Consider the following 9,672-nt stretch of genomic DNA (forward strand, 5'->3'; position numbering starts at 1 on the left):
GCCTCAAGGCCCCACCTCTCTAGGCAGTCAAAGAGTGGTAATGCTATTTCCCCTGGCCACTCTTCTCACGGCCCTGGTAGAGTGGGAAATAGTGTGTCCTCCAGGCCCCTCCTCTCTCAGCCCTGATAGAGTGGGAAATCATGTGTCTTCCAGCACCCATCTCTCACAACCCTGGTAGAGTGGTAAATGGAGTATCCTCCAAGGCACTCCACTCACAGCCCTGTTAGAGTGGTAAAGGGTATGTCCTATAGTTCCCACACCTCACATCCATAGTAGAGTGGTAAATGGTATGTCCTCCAGACCCCTCCTCTCACAGCCCTGGTAGAGTTTTATATTATATGTTGTCTAGGTCCCACATCTCACAGGCATGGTAGAGTGGTAAATGGTGTGTCCTCCAGGCCTCGCCTCTCACGGCCCTGGGAGAGTGGAAATGTTTTGTACTCCAGGCCACTCCTCTCATGGCCCTGGTAGAGTGGTAACTGATGTTTCCCCCAGGCCCCTCCTCTTACAGCCTTGCTTGAGTGGTAACTGGTGTGTCCTCCAGCCACTTCCTGTCATGGCTCTGGGAGAGTGGGAAATGGTGTGTCTTCCAGGCCCTACCTTTCACGGACATGGTAGACTGGTAAATGGAGTGTACTCCAGACCCCTCCTGTCATGGACCTGGTAGAGTCGTAAATGGTGTGTCCTCCAGGCCCTTACTCTCATGGCCCTGTTCGAGTTGTAACTGGTGTGTCATCCAGCCACTTCCTCCCATGGCCCTGGGAGAATGGTAAGTGGTGTGTTCTCCAGGCCCCACATCTCACAGCCCAGGTAGGCTGAGAAATGGTATTTCCTTCAAGCCCCTGCTCTCACAACCCTGGTGTGTCCTCCAGGCCCTGCCTCACACGGCCATGGAAGACTGGTAAATGGTGTGTACTGCAGACCCCTCCTCTCACAGCCCTGGTCGAGTTGTAACTTCTGTGTCCTCCAGCCCCTTCCTCTCACGGCCGTGGTAAAAAGGTAAACGGTTTGTCCTCCAGGCCTCTCCTCTCATGCCCCTGGTAGAGTGGCAAATGGTGTGTCTTCCAGGCCCCTTCTATCATGGCTCTGGTAGAGTGGTAACTAGTATGTCTTCCAGGCCCCTCCTCTCACATTCCTGGTAAAGTGATAACTGGTGTGTCCTCCATCCCCCTCCTCTCCTGGCCCTGGTAGAGTGGTAAATGTTTGAGTTCTTTGTATATCCTAGATATTAATCCTCTATCAGATATATAGCTGGCAAAGATTTTTTTCCCATTCTGTAGGTTGCCTCTTTGCTTTTTTCACTGTGTCCTTTGCTGTGCAAATCATTGTAATTTCATGAGGTCTCAGTGATTAATCTGTGGTTTTATTGCCTGAGCAATTGGGGTTGTATTCAGAAAGTCTTTGCCAAGACCAGTATGTTGAAGGGTTTCCCCTACTTTTTTCTGTAGCACTTTCAGAATTTCAGGTCTGATGTTAAGGTCTTTAATCCATTTGGACTTAATTCTTCTGAATGGAGAGAGGGAAGAATCTATTTTCATCCTTCTACAGATACATATCCAGTTTTCCCAACACCATTTGTTGAACAGGCTGTCTTTTCTCCAATGAGTATTATTGGCATTTTAGTCAAATATTAGGTGGCTATAGCTACCTATACTTATATCTGGGTCCTCTGTTCCATTGATCTACATGTCTGCTTTTGTGCCAGTACCACGCTGATTTTGTTACTATGGCTCTGTAGTATAGGTTAAAATCAGTTATGGTGATACCACCAGCCGTATTTTTGTTGCTCAGTATTATTTTAGATGTTTGAGGTTTTTTGTGATTCCAAATGAATTTTTTGATTGTTTTTTCTATTCCCATGAAGAATGCCTTTGGAAATTTGATGGGGATTGCATTAAATGTTTAGATTGCTTTTGGTAAGATTGCCATTTTCACAATATTGATTCTTCCAATCCAGGAACAAGGGATGGTTTGCCACTTTCTAGTGTCTTCTGCAATTTCTCGCTTGAGTGTTTTAAAGTTCTCATTTTAAGGATTCTTTACTTCCTTGGTTAGGTTTATTCCAAGGTACATTTTTTTTTTTTTGATGCAATGGTGAATGGGAGTGAGTCTCTGATTTCATCCTCTGTGTGTTTCTTGTTAGCATATATGAAGGCTACTGAATTCTGTGTATTTATTTTGTATCCTGCTACATGGATGTAGGTTTTTAATCAGTTCTAACAGTTTGCTAGTAGAGTCTTTAGGGTCCTTTATGTATAGAATCATGTCATCTGCAAATAATGATAAGTTGATCTCTTCCTTTCCAATTTGTATAGCTTTTATGTGTGTCTCTTGCCTTATTGCTATGGCTAAGACTTCCAGAACTATATTAAATAAAAGTGGGGACAGTGGACACCCTTGTCTTGTTCCTGATTTTAGTGGAAAAGCTTCCAGTTTTTCCCCATTTAGTAATATGTTGGCTGTAGGCTTGTCATAAATAGCTTTTATTATATGGAGATATGTTCCTTCTATTCCCAGTCTCTGTAAGACTTTTATCATGAAGGGATGTTGGATTTTGTAGAACGCTTTCTCTGCGTCTAATGAGATGATCATGTGATTTTTGTCCTTCAGTCCATTTATATAATGTATTACATTTATAGATTTGCGTATATTAAACCATCCCTGTATCTCTGGGATAAAGCCTACTTGGTCAGGGTGAATGATCTTTATGATACATTCTTTTTTTAAAAAAATTTTTTTGGTTTATTTTTATTTATTTATTTGAGAGTGAAAGACAGAGAAAGAGGCAGAGAGAGTGAGAGAATGGATGAGCCAGGGCTTCCAGCCACTGCAGATGAATTCCAGATGCGTGCACCCCCTTGTACTTCTGGCTAACGTGGGTCCTGGGGAATCGAACCTCGAACCGGAGTTCTTAGACGTCACAGGCAAGCACTTAACTGCTAAGCCATCTCTCCAGCCCGTATGATATATTCTTATATTCTGTTTGCCAATATTTTGTTGAGAATTTTTGCATCTATGTTCATGAGGGAGATTGGTTTGTAATTTTCTTTTTTTGTTCTATCTTTGCCTAGTTTTGGTGTCAGGGTGATGCTGGCTTCATAGAAGGAGATTGGTAGAATTTCTTCTTTTTCTATTTTATGGAAAAGCTTAAGAAGCAATGGTGGTAGCTCATCCTTGAAGGTCTGGTAAAATTCAACAGTGAAACTATCTGGGCCTGGGCTTTTTTTTAGTTGGGAGATTATTGATAACTGATGGGATCTCTATGCTTGTTATAGGTCTATTTAAGTTATTAACCTCATCTTGATTTAATTTAGGTAGGTTATATACATCAAGGAACTTATCCATTTCTTTCAGGTTTACATACTTTCTGGAGTATATGCTTTTATAGTATGTCCCTGATTTTTTAAATTTCTCTGGAATCTGTTGTGATGTTACCTTTTTTATCTCTGATTTTATTAATTTGTGTCTATTCTCTCTTTCTTTTGGTCAGATTTGGTAATGGTTTATCAATCTCGTTTATCCTTTCAAAGAACCAACTCTTTGTTTCATTAATTCTTTGGATTTTTGTTTGTTTGTTTGTTTCTATTTCATTATTTTCTGCCCTAATCTTTATTATTTCTTCCCGTCTACTGATTTTTGGTTTGCCTTGTTCTTCTTTTTCCAAGGTTTTAAGGTGAAGCATTAGGTCGTTTACTTGCGACCTTTCTAGTTTCTTAATATGGGCACTTAAGGCTATAAATTTAACTCTTAGAACTGCCTTCATTGTGTCCCAGAGATTTGGGAATGTTGTGCTCTAATTATCGTTTGACTCTATAAACTTTTTGATCTCCTTCTTGATTTCTTCATTGACCCATTCATCATTTAGTAGTGTATTGTTTAGTTTCCATGATTTTGTGTATGCTCTATAGCCTTTCTTATTACTGATTTTTAGTTTAATTCCATTGTGGTCAGATAGAATGCAAGGAATTATTTCAATTTTCCTGAATTTCTTAAGATTTGCTTTGTGTCCTAATATATGGTCTATTTTAGAGAATGTTCCATGTGCTGCTGAAAAGAAAGTATATTCTGTAGCATAAGGATGAAATGTCCTGTGTATAGCTGTTAGGTCCATTCCTTCTATGATCTCATTTAGTCCAGATGCCTCTCTGTTTATTTTTTCCTGGAATGACCTGTCAATTGATGAGAGTTGGGTGTTAAAGTCACCCACCACCACTGTGTTTGGTGTTATCTGTGACCTTAGTTCTAATAGTGTTTGTTTGATGAATTTGAAGCCCCCATGTTAGGTGTATATATGTTTATGATTGTAATGTCCTCCTGTTGAGTCTGCCCTTAATCAATATAAAGTGACCTTCCTTATCTTTCTTGACTAACATTGGACTGAAGTCTACCTTGTCAGATATTAGGATAGCAACCCCTGCTTGTTTTCTAGGCCCATTTGCTCGAAACACCGTTTTCCAACCTTTCACACTAAGATAATGTCTATCCTTTGTAGAAAGGTGAGTTTCTTGGAGACAACAAATTTTAGGATCCTGCTTTTTAACCCAGTCTGCAAATCTATATCCTTTGGTTGGGGCATTGAGGCCGTTGATATTGAGATATTATTGAATGGTGTTTATTTATGTTTGCCTTTTTTTTTTCTGTGTGTGGTTCCGTTTCTACCTTTGCTCTCTTGTGTTAACTAATATTTGAGTATTGCTTGCTTTTTCCAGGTTCCTTATATGTGTGCTTTTCCTTTTCTTCAGTGTGGAGGATTCTTTCAAGTATTTTCTGTAGAGCTGGTTTTGTCTTCAAATACTCCTTTAACCTGCTTTTGTCATGGAATGACCGTATTTCTACGTCTATTTGAATGGATAGCTTTGCAGAATAAAGTAACTTTGGTTGACAGTTGTTATCTTTCAGAACTTGGAATACATCACTCCAAGCCCTTCTGGCTTTTAAAGTTTGTGTTGAATAATCTGCTGTAATCCTTATGGGCTTGCCTTTGTAGGTAACTTGATTTTTCTCTCTAACTGCTTTCAATACTTTTTCTTTTGTTTGTGTGTTTGGTAGTTTGATTATAATATGGAGAGGAGAGGCGAGGAGAGGTTCTTTCCAGGTTTTGTCTGGCTGGTGTTCTAAAGGCTTCCTGTATCTGCATTGGCACCTCTTTCCCAATTTGAGGGAAGCTTTTTTCTATGATTTTGTTGAAGATGCCTACTATGGCCTTGGAGTGGAATTGTTCAACTTCTACTATGCCCTGAATTCTATTTGATATTTTCATAGTGTCCCAAATATCTTGAAATTCCCACTTATACTTTTCTATATGTTTGTCTTTCTCTTTGTTGGACTGTATTAGATCTGCCACCTGGTCTTCTAGCTTAGATATTCTATCCTCTCTTTCATCCATTCTACTGGTGAGACTTTCTACAGAGATTTTTATTTCATTAACTGTGTTCTTCATTGCTAGTAATTCTGACTTGTATTTCTTTATTATTTCTATTTCCTTATTTATGTCTTGTATTGCCTTCTTTATTTCATTAAATTGGCATCCTGCGTCTTTGATTTCCTCTTTGATTCCTTTGATTTGTTCTTTGACTTCTTTGAACATATTTACAATCATTCTTTTGAAATCTTTCTCAGGCATTTCCTCTAACTCGTTCTCACTGGAGGTCATTTCTGATGCATTAACACTTTTAGATGGATTTATATTGTCTTGATTTTTATTGTTTCTTGTGTTATAATGTATATATTTTTGCATTTTGGATTAAGTTAATGCTTGGATTTTCTAGCTAGCTGGGTATTTTTAGCTGTATCAATTGATTTGATGTTATATATCTTCATGGTAGGAGCTTAAGGTGTTAGATGTGGCTCTTAAGACTCTCAGGGTATCTACAAAGGTGTTTCTAGGAGTTGAGTTTCCCTGCTATGGGAGTATTCAAGCAGGCTGAGTAGAATAAAATACAGGTAGATTCTAAAATTGTACTATACACTGTACACATTCAATCAAAAATAGCACCGAGTATTAATGCAAGAGTAGTTATTTTAACAACCAGATCCTCTATCAACAAAGAGGTTACAATTTCTGGTCTGTTGAGGGATCCAAGTCAGTTTGTGACCAAGTGAGACACTTCCCTGGTACAATCTCAGTTACCTTTTTGGATGGTTTTGGTCTCAGTCAAGTTGCTGGCTGGGTCATTGGGCTGCTGTTCTGATTTCTGTTGCTGGGCAGTGGCTTTTCCTGTGGGGCAAACCGAGCCTGGCAACTGTGGCCTTGCAGATCAGCACCCCCGCTGCTGGAGCTGCTACTGCTGCTGCTGAAGCTGCTGCTACTTCTGGATCCACCGCTGCTGCTGCTGCTGTAGCTGCTCCTGCTGGAACCGCCACTGCTACAGTTGAAGCTGCTGCTGCTGGATCTGGCACTGCTGCCGCTGCTGGATCTGCTGCCGCTGGGGCCGCTGTTGCTGGTGCTGCAGCCACTGATGTTGCTGCTGGACTCTGATCCTGCTTGGGTCCCACTGTCGGCTCAGGTTGGTGTGGCCGGTCCCAGGACTGCTGCTATGTTTGCTGGAGCTGGGCACAGGAGTTGGGGAGGGGAGGGAACTGCAGCTGCTCTAGTTCTCTCGCTGTTCCATGTGTTCTTCTACCTTGTGATCTGCTCCTCCGTTGTTCACTGCCACTCTCCCTTCATGTTTCTAGAGTTTGCAGAGAGCTCTGGTGTGAGTGGCCCTCACCTGGCTTTTCCTGCGGCTCGAGCTGAGCCTGGCGGCTTTCTGGTGCACTTCTGCTGCCGCTGTTGGTGGACCTGCCGGGGCTGCTTTTGCCGGCCTGTGCAGGCTCTGGATGCTCTGAATCTCTTCTACTTCTCCATTGCTGTTTCAAATTCCTATTAACCTCACTTTTTAGTAAAAGTGTGTTTTGCTGAGTATTTTTGGTCTTTTTTCCCCCCTAGGCTGCTTTGTCATGGTGCCTACGCTGCCATCTTAACCGGAAGTACTCCAGGCCCCTTTCTAATGGTCCTGGAAGAGTGGTAAATTGTGTGTCCTACAGGCCTCTCCACTCAAGTCCCCGAAGTGTTTGACATGGTGTGTCCTCCAGGCCACTCCTGTCACAACCCTGGTAGAGTGGTAACTGGTGTGTCCTCCAGGCCCCTCCTCTCACAGCCCTGGTAGAGTGGAAAATGCTGTGTCCTCCAGACCCCTTTCTAATGGTCTTATTAGAGTGGTAAACAGTATGTCCTCCAGGCCTCTCTCACATGCCCCTGGTAGAGTGGTAAGTGGTGTGTCCTCCAGGGCCCACATCTCATGTCTCTGGTGGTGTGGGAAATGGTGTGTCCTTCAGGCCCTCTTCTCAGCCATGGAAGTGTGGGGACATGGTGTGTCCTCAAGGCCCCTCCTCTCACAGCCCTGGTAGAGTGGTAAGTGGTGTGTCTTCCAGGCCAGTCCACTCGTGGCCTTGTTAGAGAAGTAACTGGTGTGTCCTCCAGGGCCCTCCTCTTTCTTCCGTTGAATAGTGGTAAATGGTGTTTCCTCCAGGCCTCTCCTCCCAAGCCCCTGGTAGAGTGGTAAGTAGTGTATCCCACATGCCCCACATCTCACGTCCCAGGTAGTGTGGGAAACGGTGTGTCCTTCAGGCCACTCCTCTCACGGCACTGATAGAGTGATAACTGGTGTGTCCTCCAGGCCACTACTCTCATGGCCTTTGTAGAGTTGTAACTTATGTGTCCATCATGCCCCTCTGCTCCTGGCCCTGGTAGAGTGGTAACTGGTGTGTTCCCTCCAGGCCCCTCTTCTTACAGCCATTGTAGAGTGGTAACTGAGGTGTCCTCCAGCCTGTCTTCTCATACCCCTGGTAGAGTGGTAACTGGCATGTCTACAGGCCATCCTTCTCACGGCCCTGGTGGAGTGGTAAATGGTGTGTCATCCAGGCCTCTCCTCTCAAGCCCCTGGTAGAGTGGTAACTGATGTGTCCTCCAAACCTCTCTACTCACACCCCTGGTAAAGTGGTAACTGGCATGTCTACAGGACCCTCTTCTCACAGCCCTGGTGGAGTAGTAAATAGTGTGTCCTGTGCGCACGTCCTCTCGTGGCCCTTGTAGAGTGGTAAATTGTGTTTCCTCCAGGCCTCTCTTCTCAAGCCCCTGGTAGAGTGGCAAGTGGTGTGTCCTCCATGCCCCACATCTTACGTCCAAGGTAGTGTAGGAAATGGTGTGTCCGTCTGGCCCCACCTCTCGTATCCTCCAGGCCCCTCCTTTCACAGCTCCAGGTAGAGTGGTAAATTGTGTGTTCTCCAGGCCTCTCCCCTCACAGCCCTGGCAGTGTGGGATATGGTGTGTCCTCCAGGCCCCTCCTCTCACGACTCTGGTAGAGTGGTAAATAGTGTGTCCTCCCTGCCTCACGTCTCACGGCCCTGGAAGTGTGGGACATGTTATGTCCTCCAGGTACTCCTCTCACGCCTGTGGTAGAGTGGTAAATGGTGTGTCCTCCAGGTCACTCCATTCATGGACCTGGTTGAGTGGTAAATGCTGTGTCCTCCAGGCCTCTTTCTAATGATCCTATTAGAGTGGTAAATTGTGTGACCTCCAGGCCTCTTCTCTCATGGCCCTGGAAGTGTGGAACATGTAGTGTCCTCAAGGCCCTTCATCTCACAGCCCTAGTAGAGTGGTAAGTGTTGCGTTCTCCAGACCCTTCTCTCTCACGGCCCTGGTAGTCATAACTCATGTATCCTCCAGGCCCCTCCTTTCATGGCCCTTGGAGAGTGGTAACTGGTGTGTCCTCCAGGCCTCTCCTCTCAAGCCCCTGGTAGAGTGGTAAGTGGTGTCCCCTCCAGGCCCCACATCTCACGTCCCAGGTTGTGTGGGAAATGGTGTGCCTTCAGTCCCCTTCTCTCACGGCCCTGGTAGACTGGTAACTGTTGTGTCCTCCATGGCCCTACTCTCACGGACCTGGTAGTGTGGCAAATGGTGTATGCTACAGGCCCCATCTCTCACGGCCCTGGTAGAGAGGTAAATTGTGTGACCTCAAGACCCTCCTTTCTTGGCCCTGGTAGAGTGGTAAATCCTGTGTCCTCCAGGCCCCTCCTCTCACGGCCCTGGTAGAGTGGTAAATGCTGTGTCCTCCAGGCTCCTTTCTAATGGTCCTATTAGAGTGGTAACTTATGTGTCCTCCAGGCCTCTCCTCTCACGGGCCTGTATGTGTTACATGGTGTGTCCTCCAGGCCTCTCCTCTCAAGCCCCTTGTCAAGTGGCAAGTGGTGTGTCCTCCTGGTCCCACATCTCATGTCCCAGGTAGTGTGTGAAATGGTGGATCTTTCAGGCCCTGCCTCTCCTGGCTCTGGTAGAGTGGTAAATATTGTGTCATCAAGGCCCCTCCTCTCCTGGCCCTGGTAGAGTGGTAAATGGTATGTCCTTCAGGCCCCTCCTTTTACGTCACTGGTACAGTGGTAAATGGTGCATCCCCCAAGCCCCTACTGTCATGGCCCTGGTAGAGTGAAAAATAGTGTGTCCTCCTGGCCCCCCCTCTATCGGCTCTGGTATAGTGGTAACTTCTGTGTCCTCCAGACCCCACCTCTCATGACAATGGTGGAGTGGTAGAGTGTCCTCTAGGACACTCTTCTCATGGTCCAGGTAGAATGGTAACTGGTGTGTCATCCAGGCACCTCCTCTCACACCCCTGGTAAAGTGGTAACTGGTGTGTC

Source organism: Jaculus jaculus, chromosome 5, assembly GCF_020740685.1.
Source record: "Jaculus jaculus isolate mJacJac1 chromosome 5, mJacJac1.mat.Y.cur, whole genome shotgun sequence".
Lineage (NCBI taxonomy): Eukaryota > Metazoa > Chordata > Mammalia > Rodentia > Dipodidae > Jaculus > Jaculus jaculus.